The sequence below is a fragment of the Salarias fasciatus genome, chromosome 20 (assembly GCF_902148845.1).
Source record: "Salarias fasciatus chromosome 20, fSalaFa1.1, whole genome shotgun sequence".
NCBI classification, from domain to species: domain Eukaryota; kingdom Metazoa; phylum Chordata; class Actinopteri; order Blenniiformes; family Blenniidae; genus Salarias; species Salarias fasciatus.
This window is the reverse complement of record NC_043764.1, coordinates 26,274,591-26,300,272: the sequence shown is the minus strand read 5'-3', so window position 1 is coordinate 26,300,272 and position 25,682 is coordinate 26,274,591. Positions and strand designations below refer to the sequence as shown.

At 47.1% G+C, this 25,682-nt stretch overlaps 1 protein-coding gene across 5 annotated transcripts in view; it reads right to left on the bottom strand.

Annotated features, from left to right (window-relative positions):
* rerea (arginine-glutamic acid dipeptide (RE) repeats a) overlaps window positions 1-25,682 on the bottom strand; it is a 120,956-nt gene that overhangs the window by 70,671 nt on the left and 24,603 nt on the right. Inside the window, exon 2 of one of the 5 annotated variants that reach the window (XM_030118716.1) lies at window positions 20,154-20,233. The exons of 3 other annotated variants lie outside the window; for them this stretch is intronic. The gene's annotated coding sequence lies outside the window, so the exon portion shown is untranslated. Of the gene's footprint in view, window positions 1-12,594; window positions 12,643-20,153; window positions 20,234-25,682 lie in introns of those variants that run through there. One more of the 5 variants, XM_030118717.1, reaches the window with a different exon arrangement.

Sequence of the window (25,682 nt, the reverse complement as noted above, 5' to 3'; positions counted from 1 at the left end):
CAAAACCTGTCGAAGGATAAACATCCAAATTACCACGCTTTGACTGGAGTATCTATACAGCGTAATAAAGCTCAAGGGTTTCTTCTTTTAAGCCTGCCAATTCTCCACTAATTGATTACATTGGATTACAAATAAACAACAAAAAAAATGTATATGTCTTATACAACATCCAGAGCAAGCCATACAGGAAGCAGACATGTTTGCATTGAGATGTAAAGAAACCCAACGCTATGATCAAAACCGTGATACATTCCGTTTTGGGAAGAGGAAAAAAAAAAAAAAATCATTCATGCCATATTCAATTGGAGAACTATGAAGTAGCAAAATGTGATTGGCAAGGATTTAGGGCCGGCTTTGCGGAGGGATTGAATGAAATACTCGCATGAATACAGATTAGAGGGGAACAATGTTAGCATGAATATACACAGGGTTATTAACAACGAGGGCAACTCGAATTGATCCGAGTAAACCAGCCAGATCCCGGGCGGTGCGGGGATGCTAGCCGCGGCGGGTTTTCGCCGGCTCCAATCCATTACTCAGTGCGATCTAATCTGAGCTGCCATCCAAGCCCCCTGGAAAACAACAGCACAATGAAAGGCTCAGCTGGAGGCGAGGGGTAGGCCACTTCATAAGGGATTCTCAGTGGTCTCTGCACCCAGCCTGCTTTGTCTTACCTGGTGCAATCATGGCGCGCTTTATTCTCCGAGGCCCTCTCTGTTTTAGTTCACATTGGCAGGGCAAAGACACTTGTCTGCTCCACTTGTTTTTCAATTCGCTGATGAGTAACCACATCGGGGCTTTTTTTTTTTTTCTCCCTCTGCTAAAGCTGTGCTCACAAAGGCTCTATTTTTAGCCAGCATCCGGGGTTAGTTTAGTAGGTAAAAGCTGCGTTTGAGGGAGGGGGAAAAAAACAAAAAAACAAAAACAAACCAAAACAGATAGCTTGGGGCTTTCCAACATCAACATTTAAACCTGCCTGGAGACTCCCGCGGTTTACAAAAAAAAAAAAAAACAAAGCAATGCTGCACGAGAGCAGATTCTTATGCACGGTGACACTGTGTGCAATAAAGTGTAAAAACATTAAACAAGCCAATTTAAAAAACCTCCCTGGGCTCACAATGACATCTTTTCCTCGGCAATAAAAGCCAATCAGACAGACTCTCTGTCCGGCGGTCCAAAGGTACTCGCTCCCACAGACATAAGGATCATTCTGTGAGCTCCACAGGGTTTAAGCCTCTACTCCATCTCTAAAAGAAGAATAAATCCCCCCCTCCCAGTCCCTGTTTGTGAGCTCTCTGTGAGGGCTCCGAATGGCCCTGAGGGGGCCGCTCCACAACCCAAGATGTCCATTATGTGCAGAGTGTGTGAGCAGGGCTTCATTTTGCAGCCTAATACCAGCTACTTGAAGACACACTGCCTCTCGGTGCGGCTGGAGCTGAGCTGAAGGCCATTTCGGCAGCTCGGACCGCTTCATGAGGTATCATGTTTTGACACGGCTCCCCGGGGAAATGCCAGGGCTGCCTATTGTCACCTCTCGAGAAATGCGCTCGTGAGCCGGCCGCTAAAGCAGCTCTCCCAGAGTGTCGTTGATAAGAGAAGCAGGAGAATGGGAACTATGTCGCGGTAGCCACAGCTCCCATGATTGACTTTCTCCAAAGATCTGTGGACATTTTTTTTTCTTCCTTCCTCCTGCCAGATTGAAAAGGGTTTCTTGTCTTTCACCTCTCTTAACAGAGTGACAATTCAGTTTTGTAATGGAAATGTATCCAAAGGTAAAGCTGAGGTCAGGAGAGGAATAAATCCCCACGAGGGACATACTGAAAGCTGATTTGTACATTAAATGTGTACGCTTTCCTTCAGAGCTGGGAGAGAGGAGCGGGAACGAGAAACATCACATTTCCACATATGTACACAATAAAAAAGCAAAAGCGGTGATTTTGTCTACAGCTAAAAATGACTCCGGAGACTTTAATACGCGAGCACTCAATCACAGACTACTTCCACTGATATTCAGCAATCAAATCTCCTCACTTTCCTTCACGATCTGCCTATCAGCCTAACGATCCCATCCATCAGTTCAACCCCGGCTTGGAGTCTAAATGAGTGTGTGAGAGTGGAGGAAATGTATTCATACGGCTGCCCTACATCCTCCAGCTACTCTAATCACTATGCCACACAGAGTGACGAGCCAACACCGAGGAAAAACTAACATAAATAGATTAGAGTGGCAGATAAGACAGCTCGGAGGTTTCAGACTGACAGCGTGGGCCGGCAGGAGCACTGAAGGACGTCTTCAAGAACAGCTCTCCCAAAACAAAGCCATTAGGTCAGCACACAAAACAATTTTTTCCGCCTAAATTATTAAGCTTGGTGGTGGCGAAGCCCCGCTCTGCCGCGGAGCAGATGGTCGGAGGGTGGAGGACAATCCCTCCTTTCAAAGTCTTATAATGATTCCAGCCAAAAAAACACCTCCACCTCTCGAAACCACAGGATGGTATTACCTCTAATTAGGAAGGGCTATTATTTCATATGCAAACGCCTCTCTTCCAACCACCAACCGCCACTGCGGCCAAACAGCTTGACTGATTGCCATTGCAAAAAATAAATAAAACAAAGGACTCCTCTTCGCAACACAGCATCCCCCTTTTGTTTGCGCCCAGCACATGCTAATCTCGCCAAACCAGAGCCATAACTCACGCGCGCTGCAAACACACGTTCGGAGATGTGTTTGTTTAAGGAAGAGGACGGGGTTTAGAGAGCAGTCGGCGGGGGGGGGGAGGCGCCGCAATATTCAGTGTAGCATTCAACCTTGTCATCCGCCATCTCTGCCGTGCAGGCCAGTGATCCTCGGCCGAGGGGAAAGCACCCTCGGCGGTGCGCATGAGGGGAATAATATGAATGATGAATCTGTGAAGCCTGCGCGCCGTTAAGCCACGCTTCTTAAACTGTAGCCACAGACGGGCTGTGCTGTAAATATTGCCTGATCCTGGATGCGTTTCCTCACCCTCATCATCAAAAAAGAAAAAAAAAAAAAAAAAGGAGAAGAAAAGAAAGACAGAAAGAAAGAGGAGGGGGAGGGAAGTGGCGAGGAGTGATGAAAACACTGCTGGAACAAGCAGGATCTGAGCACAGAGCTCCCATATCCTCTGTGGACAGCTCATAAAACATGCAGTGACTGGGACTGGGCCTCTTACAGCACTGGCATTTTACTGCACACTGCCACACACACACACACACACACCCACCAAATACACACAATTAATTTTAAAGAGTCTGAATCTATCCGACCTGCAATGCTTTACTACTTGGACCACAAACAAATGCTCCAGTCTTTCTCTAAATGTAGGCATTAGCTATAACTATTTTCCACAAATATTAACAGCAAGGGGAAAATAACAATGGGCACCTGGACAAAGCAGAGAATAGAGGCCGGGTATTACGCAGCATACAGTAGTGATCCACAGATTAACTCTGCCTGTTCATGTGTGAAATGGAGACTTGATCCCCAACTGATAGTCTGTTACGCCTCCAGCAAACACAAGCCGCATATTTGCAGCCCTCCCAACGCCTAAAAACAGCAATACATTGGATTACACATTGCATCCGTCACCGTGCAACAGCAGTGGCACGCTGAAAACACTGGGCAGCAGCACGGAACTGTGGCTGACTGTCGTCTTTTTTAAACTGAAGGTGAACCGAGCCGGCTGCGTGTCTGCGTTGCTGCGAATAAGCCTCAGATATTCTTGGAATGTTAATGTTAGGCTCTGACCATGGCGGTCTAACTCACTTCTCCCCTCGTCAACGGGCCATTAATGACAATGAGAATAACTGCTCGGCTCCGTGTGCACACAGGATTCCTTTTTCTTTTCTTTTTTTTTCTCTTCCAAGGATGTCACCTAAACAATTTGCTTTGCTAATTTATAACCAAACTACCATATGGAGAAAAGCCTAGCGCTGGAGTAACTGTTCATACCGCACTAAATTACCACAATGTTATGAGACACAAATTGTTAACTAATCCCATGCTCGCATTGTGTTTAAGCACACCATATGTCGTGTTCATGCATAGGAAATCAGCTCCGACGCGTCTGCGGGGCTCGTGTCTCGGTGCCATTGCTCTTGTTAAAATAGTTTCCCCACTGCATCTGCGCAGCTTGCGTTTTTTTTTTTTTTTTTCCCGCGACAGTGCGGCATTCATCCACGTATATACACACACACGTCAGTCTGAAATGTGTAGGGCACCGACACACACGGCGGAGGTATATAAACAAAATAAATAAATAAGTAAGTAAATGCTGCGGCTGCTGAGCAACTGTATTTGCAGTGCAGGTCAGACTATGTGCTCAGCCAATAAATGGCTGGAGTGTAATGTGCCTTGACCTTCTATCTTTCTTTCAGCAGCTCCTTACATATATTGCTGTCTCTCCTCATATATCACTCGGGCAAATGGCGTCCTTCACCCCGCTCCCTCCTGTCCCCTCCTTAAAAGGCTGAGGGGACATCTTTGCCTGCTGCACTCAATTGACAGCCCGAGCAGCTTCCTCTCTGAGGACGGGGGAAAGCTGGGGGGCGAGGGGGGGGGGGGGGGGCTGGAGGGGAAATGCTGCATTGAATAATTACGTTTCATAACATGCCCCACCCCCCACCCGTCCCGACCCCGGTTATTAGCATCAAACGATAATTAATGGGGAACAGAGGGCCATGGAGAGTCTGCTTTTCGTTTTCCGGAACAAGGGGGTCAATCCGCCCTTCAACCCTTCCCTCGCCGCTCGCCGCCGAAGCTGGAGACACCTCATCCCTCCAGAAACATGCTCTTACCTTATTTATGATGCCAGTTGCTCTGCTAGAGAAAAGGCATTCCTGCTACACTCAGCAGAAAGCGGCCGGATCGCTTTACGCAGCAGCTCGCCACCTCCATCTCCGACGCCGCCTATCAGCACGCCAGCCATTCAACAACGAATATGACAAGGCTCCCAATTCGCCGGAATGCGAGGATGCCGGACACGGACCTGACAATGTTTTTTCCGTTTATGTAGTTTGGCGTTAAAATAAATAAATAAATAATAATCTGCGATCAGCAGTAGCAAAGCCAGTCCTGATCGAATTAGCTTTGCACTAAGAGCTTCATTGATCTTGGCGCTCGTCTGTGCAGATGAGGCCTGGAAAGGCAGCTGGTAATCCAATAGTGGCGATGGGAAGTGCTTCAAGGACTCTGCTGTGCTTCCTACACAGAAAGGCAAGATGTTAGTGCACGCCACTCACCGGACTGATTGGAAGCCTCGGGGCCTTGGGAGCACCACTGCAATGAATAAGAGCCGCACTGTGACCAAAAAGCAAGGTACTTGAAAGCTGAAAGTAATTGCTTTCACCACAGCTATCATGTAATGAGTAAACAGGATGAATCAAGCAGAGCCTCAATCAGCTCTCAAATGAGCTGCGCGGCAACATTCGGGCCTTAATGCAGGCTTCACTTCATAATCCCAGCCAAAGAAAAAAAAAAAAGAAGAAGAAGAAATCTAAAAAGCAAGACTGATACCAATTTACAGGTTCTATTCAGCCAGGGTTTAAAGCGTCAGGTTAGAGAACAGACAAAGGCAAATCTGTCTTTACACAGTGATAACTTCATTGCAGCCAGCACTGATGCAAACCTTTGCAATCAATTTTGCATGACGTGAACGACATCCAACAAGTACCCAGAGGGCAGGGATCATGTGGAATGAAACACAGCAAAACTCAGCGAGTAGAAACGGAAAACACACAGCTGGGCTTTTTTTTTTTTTTTTTATTCTCTTTCTTTTCTTCAGAAATAGTTCGTGTCAAGTGCTGCCTGAATGGCATTGCTATTGTGCATTAGCGATAGTGCTGCTGCCACGACATACACAGACGTGTGTACATACACACACACAGGTACACAATCCATCAAGGATTCATGAGTGAATGCTCAATAACAGACCGAGTGCTTTGCTCTCCTTCATATCACTGCAGCAAGAAAAGAGTGAGAACTCTTCAGCAGCCCTCAGACACACCGCAAACACACACTACTCTCATACCACACTAATAACCTTGGGCTGTCGACCAACGCCGTGACTTTATGGAACAGTATGGGCTCTAAATAGAAGCTCAATTTCTCACCAGCAGTCTGTAACGGCTCTATTTCAGCCGCCCCTGCCATTAAATATTTATCTTAGCGGAGTGGCAGATAACCAAGGTGATAACCGTTTTAAAAAAACCCAAATTGGGGGGCTCTTTCTGCCCCGGCTGACTCCGGCGCTGCCACAACAAAGACCTATATTTAAAAAGGATTATCTACAAGTGTTCCTTTAATCAGAAAGTGTAGCGGTCCCGGAGGAATACCTTCCTGTGAAGCCCTATCAGGCAGAGGATCTCCTTCACCCACAGCAGACTGACTGAGTGGGAGTGAGTGTGTTTGAGGATGAAAAGATGTGCTGCTACCTTGCTATGATGTCCTCTCCAACAATCTGAGAACAAAGGCCTCCATTTTGAAGGGGGGAGTTATGATGGGCACGGGGGCTCTTAAGGTCCTCTGTTGCCGTGCGTCCTATTGCTTTCTATCCTCTTTGTTTAGCCTGCTGTTTGTTATGCTTGCGAGATAAGCCGGTGTTGTGGGTGGCTGGGTGTGCTGCAGCAACCGGTGTGCCGCTCCGGTGCCAAAGCCGACAGTCTGTGGGAGGGATTGTGGGCGTTATAGATCACCCAGAGACAGATGTCCAGTCTTGCCCCTTCGCTGACTCAAGCCCTAACCCCGAAAACTGTGTGTTTGCACACTGGAGCGCTTCCCGGTGGGTCTGAAGTCGATCCTTATCAAACTTCATGGTGGAAACATTTTCTTTTATTTTCTTTTTTTTTTTTTCCCGACTGGCACAGAGCTGAGCAGTCTTTATGAAACCAAAGGGGCGGAAGTCTCCTCTGCCACAGCCCGATAAACCGCAGATCTGCCTTCGCGTGAAGAAAGTGACACCGAAATGCCAGTTTGGATAAATACATAAGCATTAAATTAATACAGTGAGTGCTCCCGCTGAAGGAGACGGCTGGTAGCTGCGGTCTGCCGCCGACACAATGAGATTCTCTGCCGCACTAAAAAGTGTCACGCTCCAGCGAGCATAATCAAACCCTTTGAGCATCTGTTGTCTTTACCTCGCCCTCGCCCCGCGTTTTATTGTGCGCTGTCACAGTTAATGATTTCCTCAAGATCTCCATTTTCCACATGTGATTTACATGTTTTGAAATGCTCAGCTGAGCAGACGCAGGTTTGTGAAACAACTATTACTGCCAAGACGCAACCAAAGTGTTTGGGCAGAGCTTAGAAAAAAAAAAAAAAAAAAAAGAGAGAGAAAAAAATCATTTCAGAAGCTAGGCTGATCAAGAGAAAAACAGACAAGGTATCAGCATATTGCCTTTTCAGTTTCTTCTTGTTTACATATCTGGATTGTGCAGTCATCCCTTCCACAGAGAAACACCGCCAGCAAAAACAATTATACCCCCTCCCCTCCCCCACCCGAGCACAAGCCTCTCACTGGCTGCCTCGGCTCAGCCTGACAATCAAGCCCATTAGATCTTTCTGTGAATTAACGCTAGTTAACTTAAAGCACTGGCACACATCAAGAATAGTCATTAGCCTGTCCCTTTAGCACAAAAAACAGAAATGATTTGCCGGTTCAGAGAGATCATCTCCCTACATGCAGCCCGGGGCAGCCCTGACTGTCTACCTCATTATTTTTGGGAAGAACAAGGCCGCTGATGAATCCCGCCGGATTAAGTGCGAGGTGCTCTTGTTATGACCTGGCTTACACACAACAGCCGACTGCTTTAAGCTGCTCTTCTCGCAGACAAAAGAAAAATGAAGTAACCGACCCGGCACTGTAAATATACGGATAAATCTCACTCAGCTGAGCTGCGGAATCAAAGTGGAATTGCTGGAGTACATCACTCCCACACAGCTGCACATTCTGCAGCGAGGAAAAGCTGTCAAACGTTTGCTTTCTGTGGATACTGGCTGAGCTGACAAGTGCCAATGATACACCATGAGCGATAAAGACATTCATTCCTGCTTAGAGAGACTTTTCCAGATGTGATCGTCTGCAGTGCTTCATTACAGGGAGAGGAGGAGGAGGAGGAGGAGGAGGCTGTTGCTGTGTTTTCCCATTTACGTTGCCAGGGTGACAAATGAAAAGCAGAATCAGCCGCACAACTAATCAAATGAATGAGTGACAACAAGTCAATATTTTCTCATTGTGTGGACAAGCAATATATCTGCTCCGCTGCAGCCTGTGCTCCGAGGCTTAGGCAATACTAGACTCGCAGCATTATAAGGATAATGTGCCAATAATCTGGCTCAGCGCGGCTGTTAAGACCAGCGCCAATAAAGACACAGTATCAAAAGAGAACCTTTACCAAGTATGAGGCTGAATTACAGACTCGTCAGACATTGTCTAGACTCGCTCTTCCAGCAAAGCAACACTTTGTGGCGTAATGGCCACAAGTAGACAAAGACGGGAATGTAATGGGACATTGATCTGGGGAGGGTTAAGGATAAACAACTCATCCTAAGAGCCGCCATAAAGAGAACAGTGTGAAAAAGCTAACCTCGCTCTGATGTTACGACAATAAAGGAGAAAACACGCCGACTGTTCTCTGTGGAGAAAATATTCCAGCTGAACCGCATTTTGTGTTAATTCCTTCGGGTTTGCTTGTCATTTTGAAAAGATGTCGTGTTATTTAAAAAAAAAAAAAAAAAAAAAAAAACCCAAGACAATTAGCTTGCTTTTGATTACATCCTTAAAACACAAAATGGAGTAAACATCATCTCTACAAGCCTGGTTAAACACAAGCAAGATCAATGGGTAAATTTATCAGCAAATATTACCATTCGCTGCCTGGCAAGTAATCATTAAGGAATGGCACTGATGCATTATTCATGGGCTAATGTATAATTCAGACTTAACAGCAGATTCTATGCATAAATAAAGCCGTGGTACATTTAAACACATTAAATGTTTACTTGCTAAAATAGGATATGAATGCTTCCCCGCTGCTGTCATCTGATTATTTGCTACTATTCCTGCAGATGCAGTGATCTCAGGCGAGTACCTGAACACACACTTCACTCGTCACAACACACACGCTTAATGGATACAGACTCGTATCCAACCTACGATCTGGACAAAAATAGCTGCGGACGTGCAGCCGCTCGTAAAAACACTCCCAGCGTCTTGTTTCCAGAGAGATACAAATGAGGTTTGGTTGATATGACAAGAATATAAATGGATTACATTTTCTGGACGGAGATTTATGTACCGTCGCCTTATCGCCATCGGACATCGGCGGCGTTTTAGCTCTCCGTGTGCCGACGGAAGTGTCCGAGGTGGTGTCAGGAGGTGGAGGGCGGCCCCTGTGGGGAACGCCATTCTACTTTATGACCCTGCACTGAAATGATGAGACCAGATGCCCCCCCTACCTCTACTTAACACGTGTGTAAAGTGTCCTCTGATGGGCTCAGCTGCTTTAAGGATGTTCAGACATACAGCGGGGGGGAGGAGATAGGACCTATTTTCAATTACCCCAATTCCTCCCTCACTGCTGGCTCCAGAGGTTCATGTTAATTAAAGATATGGACTCGTCCTCGGCGAACACAACAAACTGGGTGGGGATTTTTTTTTTCCTCTCTCTCTCTGTGAACAATTAACGCACCTCTCCGCTCCTTCGTCGCTCTCCATTTCAGCCGTCACCCACCAGAGGGTACTGCCTCCTTAGCAGTGTTTCTGGAGTACTATGTCAATCCGGGCTAATGTATTCTCAATGGGTTCGGTGGTCCGCCGCTATCTGCAAGGACCACCGGTCGTCAAACGCCGAGCGAGCCCGATTCCATTTAGTAATGAAACCTGTCCACAGATTTATCATCGGCACAACCCCAGCCTCCGAGCATGGAGGTGAAAATGGGAGCAACAATGGTCTGGGAGCCGTGACTCTCCATTGATTTTTCCACCTGGCTTCTCAGCAGGGCACTGCTTGTATTCCTATATAGCTGGGGTCAAAAATGGAAAAGTGGGGAGGACAAAGAATTTGCACGACCATCCCACGGCTATGCGTTTCATTGTGTCACATCTGTTTTCATTCAGGTAACGTACCGTAAAAACAACCGGATCGCTTCTTTGTAATTACAGTGGAATACAGTCGAGCCATTCGCACCATTATCCAAATGGAAAAAGATACCAAGACCCCAGCAGACTTTCTCATTAGAGGGAAAATGAGAGGCCCGCCAATACTGCATCAATTACACCTCGCCTTTCTCTCAATCTTTATGCATTACATCATGTTGGTCCCAAAGAAAAAGCACACAGACACACTCAGTGTTATTCTACCAGTCAGAAACTGCTATCATCCTGACATGAGGAAAAAACTAAACAAAAAAAAAAAAAAGGCCAGAGACGCAGCATGGTGCAATTCCAGAGAGGGCCATCATGCGAGCAGATTAAATAACGTTTTTCCAATGCCCTGTCAAACATTCAGCCGCCTCTGAGCAGCTCGACAGCCGTTGCGGCCTCACTCTATGAAGCATCTCCCCCTCTGTATGGTCAGAAACGGCCTCTTTGATCCGGATATCGCCCCTCAGATTGCTCAGAGGTGACACTCACACACGCCTGGATGTGAGCTGAATGTTTACTAGCTCTCTGTACCTTGTCAGCGGTGAGACTCGTGTGGTGACTCACGCCACTACTACGCTTCCCCTGGTTTACATGAATCAACAACACAGACTGCGGACTGGGATCAAATTGCACATCAGATTTGATTTCCTACCAACGCTGGGATGAAACGCTCCAAACAGAGACGGTGGAAATAATAGTATGGCAGTGTGTACATAATTAAGATTGAGCCAACTCGCTGCGAGTCTGCTCGAGTTGCCGTGCAGCCTCTTCTCGTACGGATCCCACGCTGCAGAGCAACTCGGTCTCGTGCACACAACTCCATTAAGACAGCCAACCACTTCCTCTTTCATTCAGTCCGCAAGCAGTGGGGCTAAATGGATCTGCTAACCTCTGGGGAGGGGAAGAGAATGCAGGTTCCAAATGTGCTCAGAAAGACAAGACATGCTAGTTTTTCCCCACGTGACGCCGGAGACTTGAGATCGTAATCACACGCTACCCACATCAAAAAATGTCTCTGTTATTATCGCTTCTGTCAAACTGCTGGTCTATCGCTCCAATAAAGGACTCAGTGTAACCAAGCTTCATCACCACTTTAAACAAAAGAGCGAAAGTCTCACTGTCACGCCATGATTTCTTGCCTAAACATGCTTTCTAATCATTCCGGGGACGCAAATACACTTAAGACATGACGTTAAGTCTTTAATAAAGCTTCAAGAGAGGCTGACATCTGTAAAAATCCTCCAGAGATCCAAATAAATACTCAACCCCATGATTACAGAATGAAGTGGAGCTACAGTGACACAAAGAAGGACAGACAACTGTTAAATATTTCACTAAAATTTCACCTCATGACTTCTGCTGTCACATATTCATTCACATGACTTTGAAAGCTGGCCGAGCCTCAAACAATGTTTGGGTGAAGCGAATTATACTGTGTTCATGCTATATACACATGAGCCAACGCAGCCTGGATTAATCACATCTGAATCATTAAGCTAGAGGTCAATTCTTCAGCTAGTGAAGGGACAAAAAAAAAAAAAAAAAGAGGGAAAAAACCACCACAGGAAGCTTGGCGAGTTTGAGATTAGCTGCTGGCAATTAGTGATGCAACAACTGAGTCAGTGTAACAGTTGAGTGAGAAACGCAGCAGTGAAGATTTCAGGAAGGGATTGTTATTATATGGCAATTACGGTTTCTCTTGTGGACTGACTGAAAAGCTTTCTGGGCTGCAGGTTTCTTTGTTTCCTCGTGGATCGAGTCTGTGACATGAAGAAACTTCAACAACCAATTTACAGTGGCTTAAAGTAAACAGACCCTCCTCCTGCTGATTCCACCACTCAAAAACAGCAGATAAGCTGCCTTTCAGACAAATAACTGTAGTCCGCTTTCAAATCTTAAGCTGCCACCTCCTAAACACACACACCAGAAACTCCCCCCACAACACACACACTCTTTTCAACAACAGGCACAGACACCCCCCCCCCCCTTCCCACAGTGAGAGCTGCATGTGCTCAGGCCAGAGTTCATAGCCTCTGGGGTTCTGGGGGGGGGTCAAGTCAATTTGGTGGTCCTTCAACAGTTTGCAACGGGCATCTCACTTTTACACACACACACACACTATCAAAGACAAACAATGCATGTATGACAAGAGATCCAGCAGCAGTTTTTTGGGGGGGTTTCTAACTTTTTGCCAGAGCTCGTGCAGCAGTGTTGAGGAGGGTTTCCTGTCACAGCCTGGCTCTGGGTCACCGAGGTTGCCAGCCAAGTTTGTACAACAATGCAAGCCAACTTTCAGCTCAACCAGAGCCCAGAAAGCAACATCTGAGGCACGCGCACGCGCGCACACACACACTTCTCCTCCAGGCATCAACAGAAAGGAGGTGAAACCTTTTCTTCTTCTTTTTTTTTTAATTTCTATTCAACTACTCACCCGCCAGTCTGCTGATTCTTGGAGTCCCGCAGACTGCTGCAAACAAGTTGGTGGGGGTAAAAAAAAAAACCTAAAAAAAAGCCCAAACCCCGGAGATCCTTCGCCCGAGATGACCCACCGAACCGCGGCTGGACCGGATCCAGGACCCGGGTCACTCCGAGGCGAGCGGCGACGGTTCGGGCAGGCGGGGAAACGCGGCCGGCCCCACGGAGCGGCTCGGCCGAGCAGCACTTGCCTCAACAAAAGACCGCTTCACTTCACCGAGCGCCCCAAATAAAGCCATGAAACGGCGGAGGGAGACCCGGAGCGCCGTCCCGGTGTGAGCGGCTGTCCTCCCCGGCGTGGAAGAAGGAGAAGAGAAAAAAAAAAAAAAAAGAAGGGGGGGGGGGGAAAAAAAGAAAAAGAAAGTCCCACGGAGCGCGTTTCTCGATCCGATCCGGAGGAAAAGCAGAGTTTCACCGTTAACAGGCTCCGCTTCCTTTTTTTTCCCCACACACACACACGCACACACACACACACACATACACACACGCGCGCGCTCTCTCTCACACACACTCACACTCCTCTTTCCGATGGCTCTCTCACACACACACACAGGCGCACACACACACTCCAGCTCTCCCTATCGCTCCCTCCGTCTCTGCGAAGCCCTCCACTCCTCCTCCTCCTCCTCCTCCTCCTCTTCAGCTGTTACACAGACGCATCCACATGGCTGACCCAGTCTTTCTTTATCCAGACACTAGTGAAGGAGAATTACACCGAGCAACACTCGAAAAGAGACAGAGGGAAAAAAAAACCCAGAGCGAAACAAAAACATGGACTGGATTCAAATAATCAGGGACAAAGAGGAAGAGGAGGAGGAGGAGGGGGTGATTGATGGCAGCCCTGCAGGGGTGTGTGTGAGAGAGTGTATGTGTGTGTGTGTATCCACCATGATGAACCGATCAGCGATAATGCTCCAGGGAATGTGACTGAAACACTGAAGCCAACACAATGAAAGCCTCCAGTAATAACTAATAAGTGGCAGTAATGGCTGCAGTCGACATGTTCGACACGATTTCCTTACATCCAGTTTGCTGATTTCTGTCAAAGATGCACAGGAAGTGTGTGTCGACCACGATGAACCAATCAAGACTAATGTTTCTGAAAACGTTACTGAGACAATGAAGCCATACTACACACAAAGTAACAAATAGGAGCAATGGCATCTTTATAAAGAACAGTCTAAATGTTTTTTTTCTTACACACAGGCTGCTGATTTCTATCTGGAAACATTAGTAGACAGAAAGAAAAAAAAAACATACAAGAGGAGGCTGCTCAGGCTTGTGGAGCTCATTTGCATTTCTGGATAATGAATTAATTAGTCACCCCACCCATTAAAAAGGCAGAAACAAGCAGGGATGATAATGCGACTCGTCCATTAGCCATATTTGGGAGGCTGATTTTTTAATGCTTACCCCCGCACGTCCTGTCAAATGTGATCCCTGGTCGGGTTCCAAGGTCTGGTTTTGTTGCAGTTTGACTGGAGGAGAGCACAACAGTAATCCTCTCTCCGCTACACATGTAGGACAACAGCCACGGACCGCATCAACTTGGAAATTAATAAGATGATTTCCATTTCTCCCTGAGCAAGTAGCCTGACACATTTTCATTGTCTTAAACATGATATTGGATCACTGTCAGAATCCAATTAACTAAAGCAAATAGTGTGTGCATCGGGCTCTTTCTGCACCGGAGCCAAACACGAGCAGCAGGAGAGAGCGGCAGGAAGGATCAATAGAAACTCAGTTGAGGGTGGTGTGCAGGGAGGAGGGGGGCGGGGGGGCATTCATTGTGCTGTAAACCACGTTGGTCGTCTTCGTTTCAATGGCGGTGTGTGTGTGTGTGTGTGTGTGTGTGGTGTGTGTAGTGCAACAAAGTGGTGGTAAAAAAAAAAAAAGCCCTCCTCCGCACAGTAACCTAACACCACAGGCAGCTCCTCCCTTATCACAGTATGTATACGTTTCACAAGGTCAATGTTGATGATATTTACACACAGTCTGCCTCTTTTCCTGAGCTACAAACACTCAGCGGATCAAGGATTTGATAAGGGGGGGGGGGGGTTAATGTATGTCTGTCTAATTTTCAGTCCACAGGGGGGGGGGGGGGGGGGGGGGGGGGGGGGAACGAGGAGCGGGCAGATTTTTCACATTCCACGGAGGAGAGAGTCAAACGCCACCATTTTAGTACAGTGCGAGGCTTAAGTTGGCCCGAGACGGCAGTGAAGGGTGAGCGGAGTGAATCCGCTCTGAAGGCGGCGAGGAGCTGAGCTGGATTGGCTGGCGGGGCGGGCTCCCCTCCCCGGCAGATGAGATCCCATTATCGGGCGGACGAGAACTCCACCTCCAGGATTTCACAGCTCCTCTGTTTATCACATGGCTCTGTCAAGTTGGGCACCATTAACCGATAATGAAAGGAGACAACCGGTGCAGTTACAAGCAAAGCACTCCACATTCTACAGGCCTAAGCATGTATCTGGGAAGCTGACTGTGTCTATTCAATTCTGCTCAGCATTCAAACGGCCCATCACAATACCTTTTCCCTCAGCTCCCCCCTTTCTCTCTCCAGCTATAGTGCCTTCGATCCCCTCGGCAGAACAAAAAGCCGGTTACTTGTTCCTGAATTCAGAGGAAATCAAATCTGAGGAAGCGGCACACTGCTCCAAAGAGACACTCTTCTGGAACACTTCCACACGGTTCCTTGTATAAGGTGACCGTCTTTCCGAAACACGTTTCCTTAATCTGCATCAATTAGTACGTGTTACCAAAAAAAAAATAAATAAATAAAAAAGAAGACTGTTAGAGCACCAGTGAATCAAAGCCCAGCACGCCCTGCCCCTCTGTCTCCTCCATTTACGGTTTATATGGCTCTGCAGCCACTTACGCTCATTAAAAATGAATACTTAACAAAAGCTGTGGCTGACACAAACTGTTTGCTTTAGCCTGATTTCTCCACGGTGGAGGAAAACAAGCTACTGAGAGGCGGCAAACAGAGCGCGCACAACCGAGAGAGAGAGAGAGGGCGAGCGAGCGAAAGTGCTCAGCAATACAAATAAGTCAGCCAGTAGCTGAAACAACAGAAAAAGTGACATGGATGACTGAGCCAAGCCTGCGAGAGACTTGGCAAGCCTCAGAGGCCTTGGCCTCTTAAGCACTCATATCTAGTAACTTCATTTAATACATTCACCAGGGATGAGCAGACAAGTTGAAGGGGGAAAAAAAAAAAAAAGGGAACGGGAGAAGAAAACAGACTTGTAAACCAAGAGGAGGGGTGAGGCTGCGGCGGCGGTGGGGGCGTACTTCAGAAGCTCGACTTTAACACATGACTAAATCTCCACAGTGTAACAAGCGAACTTCCCTGGTGCCAACACAGTAAAAAAAAAAAAAAAAGAAAGAAAGAAAGAAAAAAGGAAATGGATGTGCTAGATTGAACTGAGAGAGTATTCTTCTAGGCAGGTATTATCTAAAAGAGCCTTTCTTCCTGTATTAGAAATTCGAACAGTGCTTTTCCAGATGGAGCTTTAAAGCGGCGACTGTCTTCGCCACACTTACTATACCCATAAAGAACAAAGGCTCTGTGTGACTGCTGCTTGAAGTTACTGTTCCTCATACTGAGGCCGAGCGCTGATAGCCCCTCCTCTGCCTCTGCCGGCAGGCAAACCGACAAAAAAAGAACCCTGACTTCAAATCATTCATTGGCCCTTTTAGCCTTCATGGATTCTGAGGAGAGAACACTTTACAAGTTGGGGGAATCCAAAGGGAAAATAGGGTCTTACACGACTAATTAAAACACAGAGTCAGCCCGGAGGGGGTTTGAGAGAAGGGGGGGAAAGCAATAAAACAATCCTCTTCAATCTCCCAACAAAGTAACTCAAGGAAATTACTCAACTAAATATGGTTAACTGCACACTTGTGGATAGTGAGATTCAAGGTTTTCAGAGGCGGCCCTCTTTAGTTCAAAATAATAGCACTTGACAGAGTGAAGATTCAGAGAAGAAAAACTTAAAGACCGGAGCTGAATAAAGTTATCGAGGCAACGCGAGACTAACTGAAAATCAAGATGTCCTTTGGAGACAATCCAAACAGACAGCTAGTAATTAAACCGCTACCTAGAAAGCCTTTATTTGCCGTCATTAACACAGTTGTAAAAAAATGTGAGCAAAGCCGAGGAATGGTATTTCACTTTAGGCAATCAGTGCAAGGTCTCGCCTCACATAGCTATCTTGTTTACATAGCTATTCACAGTCACATTTGGCAGCTTCGCAACACTCCCAAAACCAAGACACTTGTAGGGTACATATGTCTAATCTCTCTGCCAAGCTACACAAGATACTCAAGAGACGGAATCTTGCTTGCAGCTGCCGTTCGGTGAAAAGTATTGCATATTTTAAAAAAAATGAATGTAAGTAAACCTGACTCCAGCTGGAGGTAGGAGCCACCTGGCAGATAAATTGATCAAATGTTATTGGTGAGAAAGCAGTGTGTTTCCTCTTGCTTTTAAAAAAAGAAATAAAGAAAAAAATAACTCAAAGTGTCTCGTTCATTTGCAGACTTTTTGAGAAATATGTGAGCATAAAACCTGCTTTTAATAGACGCTCGCGCTGCGTCTGGATTCACACAGAGCGCTCTGCAGTTTCCATTAGATCACAGCTTGCTGAAAAGGAAAAAGAGAAGCCAAGCTAGAGTAAACCCGGGTGTGAAATGCTCATAAAACTGTAAAATAATCGACCGAGTGTGTGTACTACGCCTGTAAAACTCACGTCTATGAGCAAACAAACGCACACGTGTAATGCCTCAGATGCTATTTTACCGAGCAACCCCCCCCCCCCACCACCACCACCACCACCACCACCACCACCACCACCACCACCACCCTGGTTCTGCTCAGACATTCTTGGAGCTCTCACATGGACTGTCTGTGTCTGTCTGATTCTCCGGGCGCGAACAGGGCCTCATTCATGTGAATAAAAGAGCAGTTCAGGCCGGCGCGGTGCGGCGCGGCGCGGCTGCACCCAGAACAGCCTCCGAGGAATGGGGCTGGATTTCCAAGAGGTTCCAGAGCGGAAGTTTACATTTCAGGAAAAAAAATCCTCCCCCCGTGAACAAAGGACACACGGCGGCATAAACAAACAGGATCTGACTCAAAGTGGCGTTCCAGAGGAGCCCGACGAGGCGGCCGTCAGGGCGAGCAGGACGCACAGCCAGCTGGGGATGTGATTATTGTGTGGTTACTGTCTCCCAGCTAATGTGCTCAGATAACCAGTGACTGCTCCATTTCACACAGGGTGCTGGACGCCTCACCTCCGCACACTGCCACCTGCTGCACACACAGAGGAACTGCACGCTGCTCAGGTGGGGGAACAGAGAGAGAGAGAGAGAGAGTGAGAGAGAGAGAGCCACTCACTAGAATTTATGGCATCTGTTTGCTCAATCTGCTGCTGAGGGCCTCTATGTATAAATACACACAAAATCAATTCTCCTCCTCTGGTCGCACGTGGCTGCTCTCAGCGAGGAAGATAATGATTCAACCACTTATTTTACAGATCGATGACTACATGGCAATCGTCTCAAAGGAAAACACAAAACTTTAGTTGTGTTTTTTTTTTTTGGTGTCTGTTTACACGACAACGCTGCACGGAGTCACTGGAAACGCAACGTGCTGAAAACGGGTCCCAAGGTGGAAGAGTGTCAGGTAAACACAAATCGTTTACAGAACGTTGCCATGAAAAAGTGCAAATCGTCTGAGACAAAAAAATGATCTCAGTTCCGCAAGCTCGTTTTCACGTCTCAGATTTCTCCCCACCTGACTCGGCGGCTCGCGTTCCTTCTTTTTTTTTTTTCGCCCCATTTAGTATGAAAAATAGCAGAAAGAAGTAATCTCAAAAGCAAATGTGTGGTCAGCGTGTCGGCGCGGGGCGCGCTGAGCCGAGGATGTGTTATTCAAAGAGACAGCGCACAGTCAGGGTGTCGAGGCTGCGTTATGAGATTAGACTGTTTTTTCGCGAGCGAATGGTTAAAAATCGGTCTGTGTGCAGTCGGAGCAGACAGTTTGGAGATCAGTGCTGAGGTCAAGAGGAGCCACTTAGCTGTGCTTTGGCCTTCCAACCCCTGCAGCGTTCAGAATCAACCGTTCCACTGTGGGAGTAGATAAAAAGCTTGGCAGCAGTCTTGCAACAGGAGACAGCTACATTTAGGCTCGGTTTGCTCAAACACGCAGGCTTTATTTGTGCGGTTTTTTTTTTTTTTGTTTTTTTTTTTTCCAGGAGGTACAAAATTGAAATGAATGGGACTGGGAGAGACGGTGTGAAGCCCACTCATTAGCGAGAATATATATTAGGTCAGCCTCACTGGTGCACATCCCCACAGGCATTAAATCCTCCTCCAAACAAACAAGCAAAAAAAAACCCACAGTGCTCTCAGTCACTACTAGACCGTGAAGGTCATCGAAAGAAATGTTTTTTTTTCCTTTATCACTTACTGTCACAATAAGTGAGCTAATGAGATGTACAGCGATGTTACAGGAGAGGAAGCCATCTCTGTTGAAGAAGTAATTGGAAGTGTGTCGTCTGTTGTCACGTGGCAGTCCTCTGCTTTGCGGTCGAGACGTGCGAATCGAGTGGGCAAGGGGAGGAGGCTTTTTCATTACCCGCACAGAATTACTGCTCAGAAGTGGTGAACTGGAAATCCTGCAAATTGCCTGTTTGGATGAGCATATTGTGCGCGGTGCGCGAGGCGTGCGACACGTCGAGAGAGATCGCAACCAGAGATAGAGCGCTGCTGTTGATATTCGATACTTGGCAGAGTGGAAACCTTACATGCGGCATGCTAACGCTGGGTGAATAGACAGAGGAGGCTTGTGGAAGACGGATGGGTGGAGGGGGTGGGGTGTGGGGGCGGGGGGGGGGGGGGGGGAGCGAGGCGCTCTGTTCCTGCACACATCAGCAGCAGGAGGGCAGGGATGCGCGCAGGCCACAGCAAGCCAATTACCAAACTCATTAAGTAACCTGCTAGCTGGCTTTGAACTGCAGCGGCTCTTTATCAGGCTGGATTCTCCACCGCCGGTGTGGACATTCAGATAGGTGCTTGCTGTCACTCCTGCAACAGTTTTTATATATATATATACATACATACATATATATAGCCAGAAAGACAACCCAAAAATGTCAAGACTTTTTTTTCTTAAAAAACCGTTAATTGGAAATAAATGAATAACAGATGAAAGAGGAGAGCAGATTGGCGAGCCTGAAGGTGCGGCGTTGCCAAAAGAGGAAGATCGAGGTAATGTTTACTAAAATAAAGGCAAATAATGAAGACAGACACAAAGTGAAGGATAGATTAGGAGGGATGAATGGGCGCCGACAGGCTGGAGAGGAGGAGATGGGACGGCGATACGGAGGAGGAAGAAGAGGCAGGATGAGGATGATGATGATGATGATGATGGAGATCCAGTGGGTGGGGCAGGAAAGAGGGGGGGGGCTGCGTTAGTCAGCGCTTCGGTGTCACAAAGCATTGTTGACTAACCTTGACTGCATTCACCTCCTAGCTCATTGCCACACAGCCTCTCAACAAGTATTGACACAACGACAGTCTGCAAGAGAAAACTGGAGGGAGGGAGGGAGGGGGGGGGGGGGGGGGGGGGGCAGAGAGGACAGGGGTAAAAATATGTGAATGATGAGTCAATGGAACAAACAGGGTGATAACAGATTGACAGTAGAGGTGTGTTTCTCTGTGTTGAACATATGGGGGATGTAGCCACTGAAAGATGCGAGGCGTCGCACAAATCACTCCACACACACACACACACACAGACACACACACACACACACACACTCTCGTTAACATTTGCGAGCATTAATTCTGAGCCAGTGTTCATAAACCACCGTGCGCACGCAAACACACACACAGAGCGGCATGCTTTTACCTGCAACACACACACACTGACAAAGACACGCTCCCCCACCCGAGAACCTCCCCCATTATCCCGTGAGCCCTCTCCTCTCCTCTCCGCCTCGCTCTACAAGAGCCTGGAAATAAAAACATCACAGCTCTGCCTCGCAGCACCTGTTCAATAACATTGACATTTCACATTCAGCATCTGCACGCCCAGATCCCCTGCATTTACTCTCTTTAACGCGCGCGCACACATAATGTAAGCATTATAATGCTGTCAAAGCCGGGATTGTGTCGACGGTGGAACTGTTTAAATCAGGTCAAGCACACATCCTGATGTGACAACATCTCTCTAAATATGAGAGCGATTCTTTCTTTTTTTTTTTTTTTAACTGTGAGAAAATCCTTTCCTCTGGCTCAGTAGTTTTCTGATCCACACAATGACTCCAACAAGCAACCGGTGATGAGAAGCGATTGTCAGCGCAGTGAGAAAAGGCTGCTTCGGAATATTTCTCTCAGTTCCAGATAAACTGCAGATTTTCTTCTGGCGCGCGACAGCCGAGAGAATAATAACACAAAAATCCGCGTAAATAAAACAGGATCTTTTCGTGTGGGAACTATGTTAAAATAAATCAATAGAAAGTGAAGTTGATGGCGTGAAGGCCTGCTCGCGTGGAACCTGCTTTCAATCAGAGTCAGCTGGGATCGGCTGCAGCGCCTAAAGAGGCATAAAAGATGAATGGATGGACGGATCAGTTGCTTTCTAAAGCTTAAGACGCAGAGGTCTCTCTTTGTCTCTACAAACAGTCCCAAAATCAGTTTCTTTCTTTTTTTTTTTTTTTTTCCCCAGCAGAGATAAAATTTGACAGTTCTGGATTAAAATAAAACACGTAGATAACAGATAATGGGAAAAGATAATGGGTAACCAATTATACAGACAGGACAGCAGAGCGAGTCGGAGGGTTGAAACGATCCCGTTTCTTATTCTCTCTGTGTCTCAGAAGGAATCACCCTCCTGAGTTCAGCTCGCATGAAGTGAAGTGGTCTGCTTGGTTTTTGAATTCCGAGATAACACCCGGTGTGCAGTGAATAAAATCAAAAGTATTCCAATCTGGGCGATCTCAGCGCTGCTCGACAACACGAGCAGCAGAGTTACTGTCGTCCACAGAGCGGCACAAAACACGCGCCTTTGATTTCGACATGTAATATGATGCTGAAAAGCAGGATTTCATACGACAGCGACGCGTCGGTGGGCCCGGCGGTGTCACCAGGTGCACTCCAACCTGAGCGGGGACATCTGTCTGAAAGCATTAGAGCCACCACAAGCCCTGCCATAACCACAGATTAAATGGCAGTAAATCTGAGGATTAGATCCACGTATGAATAGCTCACATCGATTTTGCAATCTCTCCAGTAACTCTGGGATTTTCACTGCGATAGACAATGTGGCTATCAAGCGCACACAAAGGGACTGGACTGGCTGTCTACTTCTTTAAAACCCTCTCAAACAGAGCTCTTCTAGCCACAAACACGTCGTAATCTGCTCATATCTCCATCTGAAGGCTGTGACCAAACAGCACAAGGCATGCAGCATCGTTCCTTTAACAAAGTGCCCATCTATCTATTCAGCCTCTCCCACTAGTCACAACACGGCAACTAAAACAAGCTCAAGAGGCCTAGAAACGTCCGCTCCTATCTGCTAGTGTGTGTGCTCATGTGAGAGTAAGATCACTTCTGCGCTCCGCCGGTTGAGGGTTATTATTTGTGAGCACCACGGGGCGATGCGAGCGATGACAAAGACGGACTGGCCTTTCCGTCTCCGTCTTCCCGGGCTCACGCAAATGCTCCCAAATTGTCACAGCAACCAATGTGACCTTCTTGACACCGCAATCCCAAAATCCTGTGCTGAAACCCCCCCTCCAACCCGACCGGCCGTGGCCCTTCGGAAGCTGGCTGACATCAAAGAGGAAAGCCGAGCTCTCATGACTTGAGTCCCCCTCTCAGTCTGTCCACTGTTCCACCATCAGGCTCAGTCGTCAAAAGTTGGGGGGGGGGGGGGGGGGGGGGGGGGGGGGGGCGTTCTCAAAAATGTAAACGGACCCCAAAATGTATTTTCACCAGGCCTCAAAGCCAAGCCGCCTGATTACAGCTGATAGGTCAAATAAACATCCTTCACAAGCCGTTACGAGCTAAAAAAGCAATTTTTAACAGTTTGTGCTGAAACGTTACATCACACAGTCCAAATCCCCCAGTTCAAGAGAAACTCCTCGAGGTCAGACGAAGGGGAAAGAATTCTCTAGAAGAAGTAATCGCACTAAATCAAATTACAATTAGCAGGCTCGGTGGCTGGTAAAGGAGTCATGCGACCGTCTTGTAGCTGGTTTCCAGTGTGATATAACGTTATAGTTGTGAGGATTGTAAAAATGTCTGCGCATGGGGCTTGTTGCTAACTAAATGCCTCAACGGACATTGTTATCACATGCTTTTCTGTCTTATCAAGATGACTAGATAAATAAAATTAAAGTGCTGTGTGAAGATTATGCTACTGAGCCACCCATGTGAGAAAAGAGATGTTATCTTCTGCAGCCATCAGCTGATCGCGAGGCTTGAGATGCAGCATGAAATGTCCCCAGCCAAAGGATATACAGTTCACTTCATAAATGACCTGAGGAAACTGAAAAAAAAAAAAAACGATAGAGTGGAATCAATTAATCTGCTACAGACAAGGATTGATCTTTAAACTACCATTCTGCAAAATCTCAAGCGAGCACGCGTCAATAGATGGACGACAGCATCAGCGCCCACTAGTGGCCCCCAACACTAAAACGATGTTTCCTCATGAAACGTGGCGTAAACGGCGCCTTGGTGAGACACTCCTGCCGACAGTGTTGGAAACAGACGTGAGTGAAAGAGAAGTGGAGAAACTCGGTGTGACAGTAGAGCTGCTCCAATTAGGTAAGCACATTGAGCCGTCAGGGCAGCACATTCATCAACACACAGAGTGCCAGTCAGCAGCAGCAGCTCGCCTCTCCACCACGCTACTGTTGCTGTGGTTTGGAGGGGTGGGGTGGGGGTGTGGGTGGGGGTAAGGGGGGGGGGGGGGGGGGAGAGATTTGGACCATTCTCCTCAGCATTTTGGCAGGGGAAATGTTTCTATGCATGGTTTGGGTGGTTTTTACTAGCATTTCGCTGCCCTAATAGATTGACCACAGGCTGCTAATGATATCATTATCATACATGCGGCGTAATTATGGAGACCAGCAGTGTGCCAAAATCAATGGACGGCAAAATCTGGATCAATTGATTAGTCTGCCGCTGTTAAGCTACTAAAACATATTTTGCACGCAGCCGATGTGTTGTTGGATGGGCTGCGAATGAATTGGGTCCCTGCCTGTTTTCGGGAGAGGAGCATCCAGACGTGGGGTTAGGCGGTGGATCTGTGCCACGCAAGAAGTGAAGTGAGTTGGCAGGGCCGAGGAGCTTCCTCCTGCTCATCACGATATCAAGCCCCAGCCACTGCCATTACCACAAAGCAGCAAATTAGGGCTCAGATCGCAGTGTTTAACATTCCTGACAAAGTGAAAACAAATGAGCGCAAATATCATGTTGCTGTTGTCCCGTCGCCATTGTTATTTCCACCCTTCCCCACAACATCACGGTGGTTTTTATTCTCCGAACCGCATTTTCTGCAATGAGCCTTCAACTCGGGCAGGGGACAAAAAAAAAAAGCGGATGAACTTCGTCACTGTGAAAAACAACAGACTGGTTTTGTTTAAGATCCGGACTTGAAACGTTTGAGGACACAACATGTGGAGGAAACTATAATCAAATGAAATGAGACTCTTCCAGCACAGCAGTGGGAACCACTTAGTAACATTTCCTCTTTCCTTCAGCAGCACAGTGGGGGTGATGCCGGCGAACGTGCTCGGAGTTATGCGATTAGTGGAAATGAACGCTGACATTTTAAAGAGCAGGTACTGCAAGTCGGTGGGCTTGATCGGGATTCGCGAACTAAAACTTGTAGAAACAAACAGGGCTGGCACCATTTGAACACATGGACCGTGACATACTGCTTTTAAGAGGTTTTAATACTGAGTTTAAAAAGATATTCAGCCAATTTTTTAAAAAAAAGACTGTTGGCAGAAAAACAAAAAAGCTAATCTGGAACATGTTTCTATCAGATTTCATTGCTGACTGTTGAGAATAATAAATGCAACTCTTCTTCTTAAGTACTAATATAACTAGGAGACTGATCAATAAGGAAAAAGTGTTTTTCTTGGCAGATATAGATTCATTTAGCTAAAAAAAATATCAAAATCAATCATACACCACTGGAACAACACACTCCTCTAATAAAGTCACATATTCCAGGCATCACAGAGCAGGTATTTATGCTATTGCACTGCTTTAGGTATTCGTCTCTGAGGTCCACCTCCTGAGTGTGTCGTGAAGCCTTCCTCGCCCTCTTCCTGCCACTGACTGGGTCTCAATCATGACTGTAATTTGCGAGCAGCCTGATTGTGTTAGGAGGAAGCTGATTGCCCTGATGAGCAGAGAGCTGCTGAAGGGAAGAAAGTGGGCCATCCACACCGAGCAAATAATGATAATAATGTGACTCCAATAACAACCGGGGGGTGATGCAAGGTTTCCACCAAGAACAAAACGTTTCTCCAGGATTGCCCCGCTCCCGCTAAACACACACACACGGAAACAAATCCAACACGAGTTCATCTCCAGTCAACTTTGGGCTCAGGGCCTTGCCAAGAGTAAATAGTTTAGCAATGCAGCGGCACCATGTAAATCACATTTTAGCGAGCCCAATATATCCACGGGGTTAACTCTATCCTCGGGTTTGCCTGTCGTCGTGCTTGAGGCAGCATGATGCAACCTATTTCAGCTTGCAAAGGCTAATGCAGCTAAATCATAGCGAGTGGACTTGAATGCTTGACACCGAGCTTACCGGCACACTAGCTAGCTCGAGTGGGCGAGAAATGAACCTTGTTATGTGTCCTGACACTGGGCCCTGCTCCCCGGCAAATAAAAACATGCCTCTCACTTACTGGCTGCCTGCGCTCGCAGCCCCATACATCAGCATTATAAAGGAGCCCGGCAGCCTCAAGGTCAGCTCAATTTCCTCCCGCCGTTATGAAGTATCAGAAT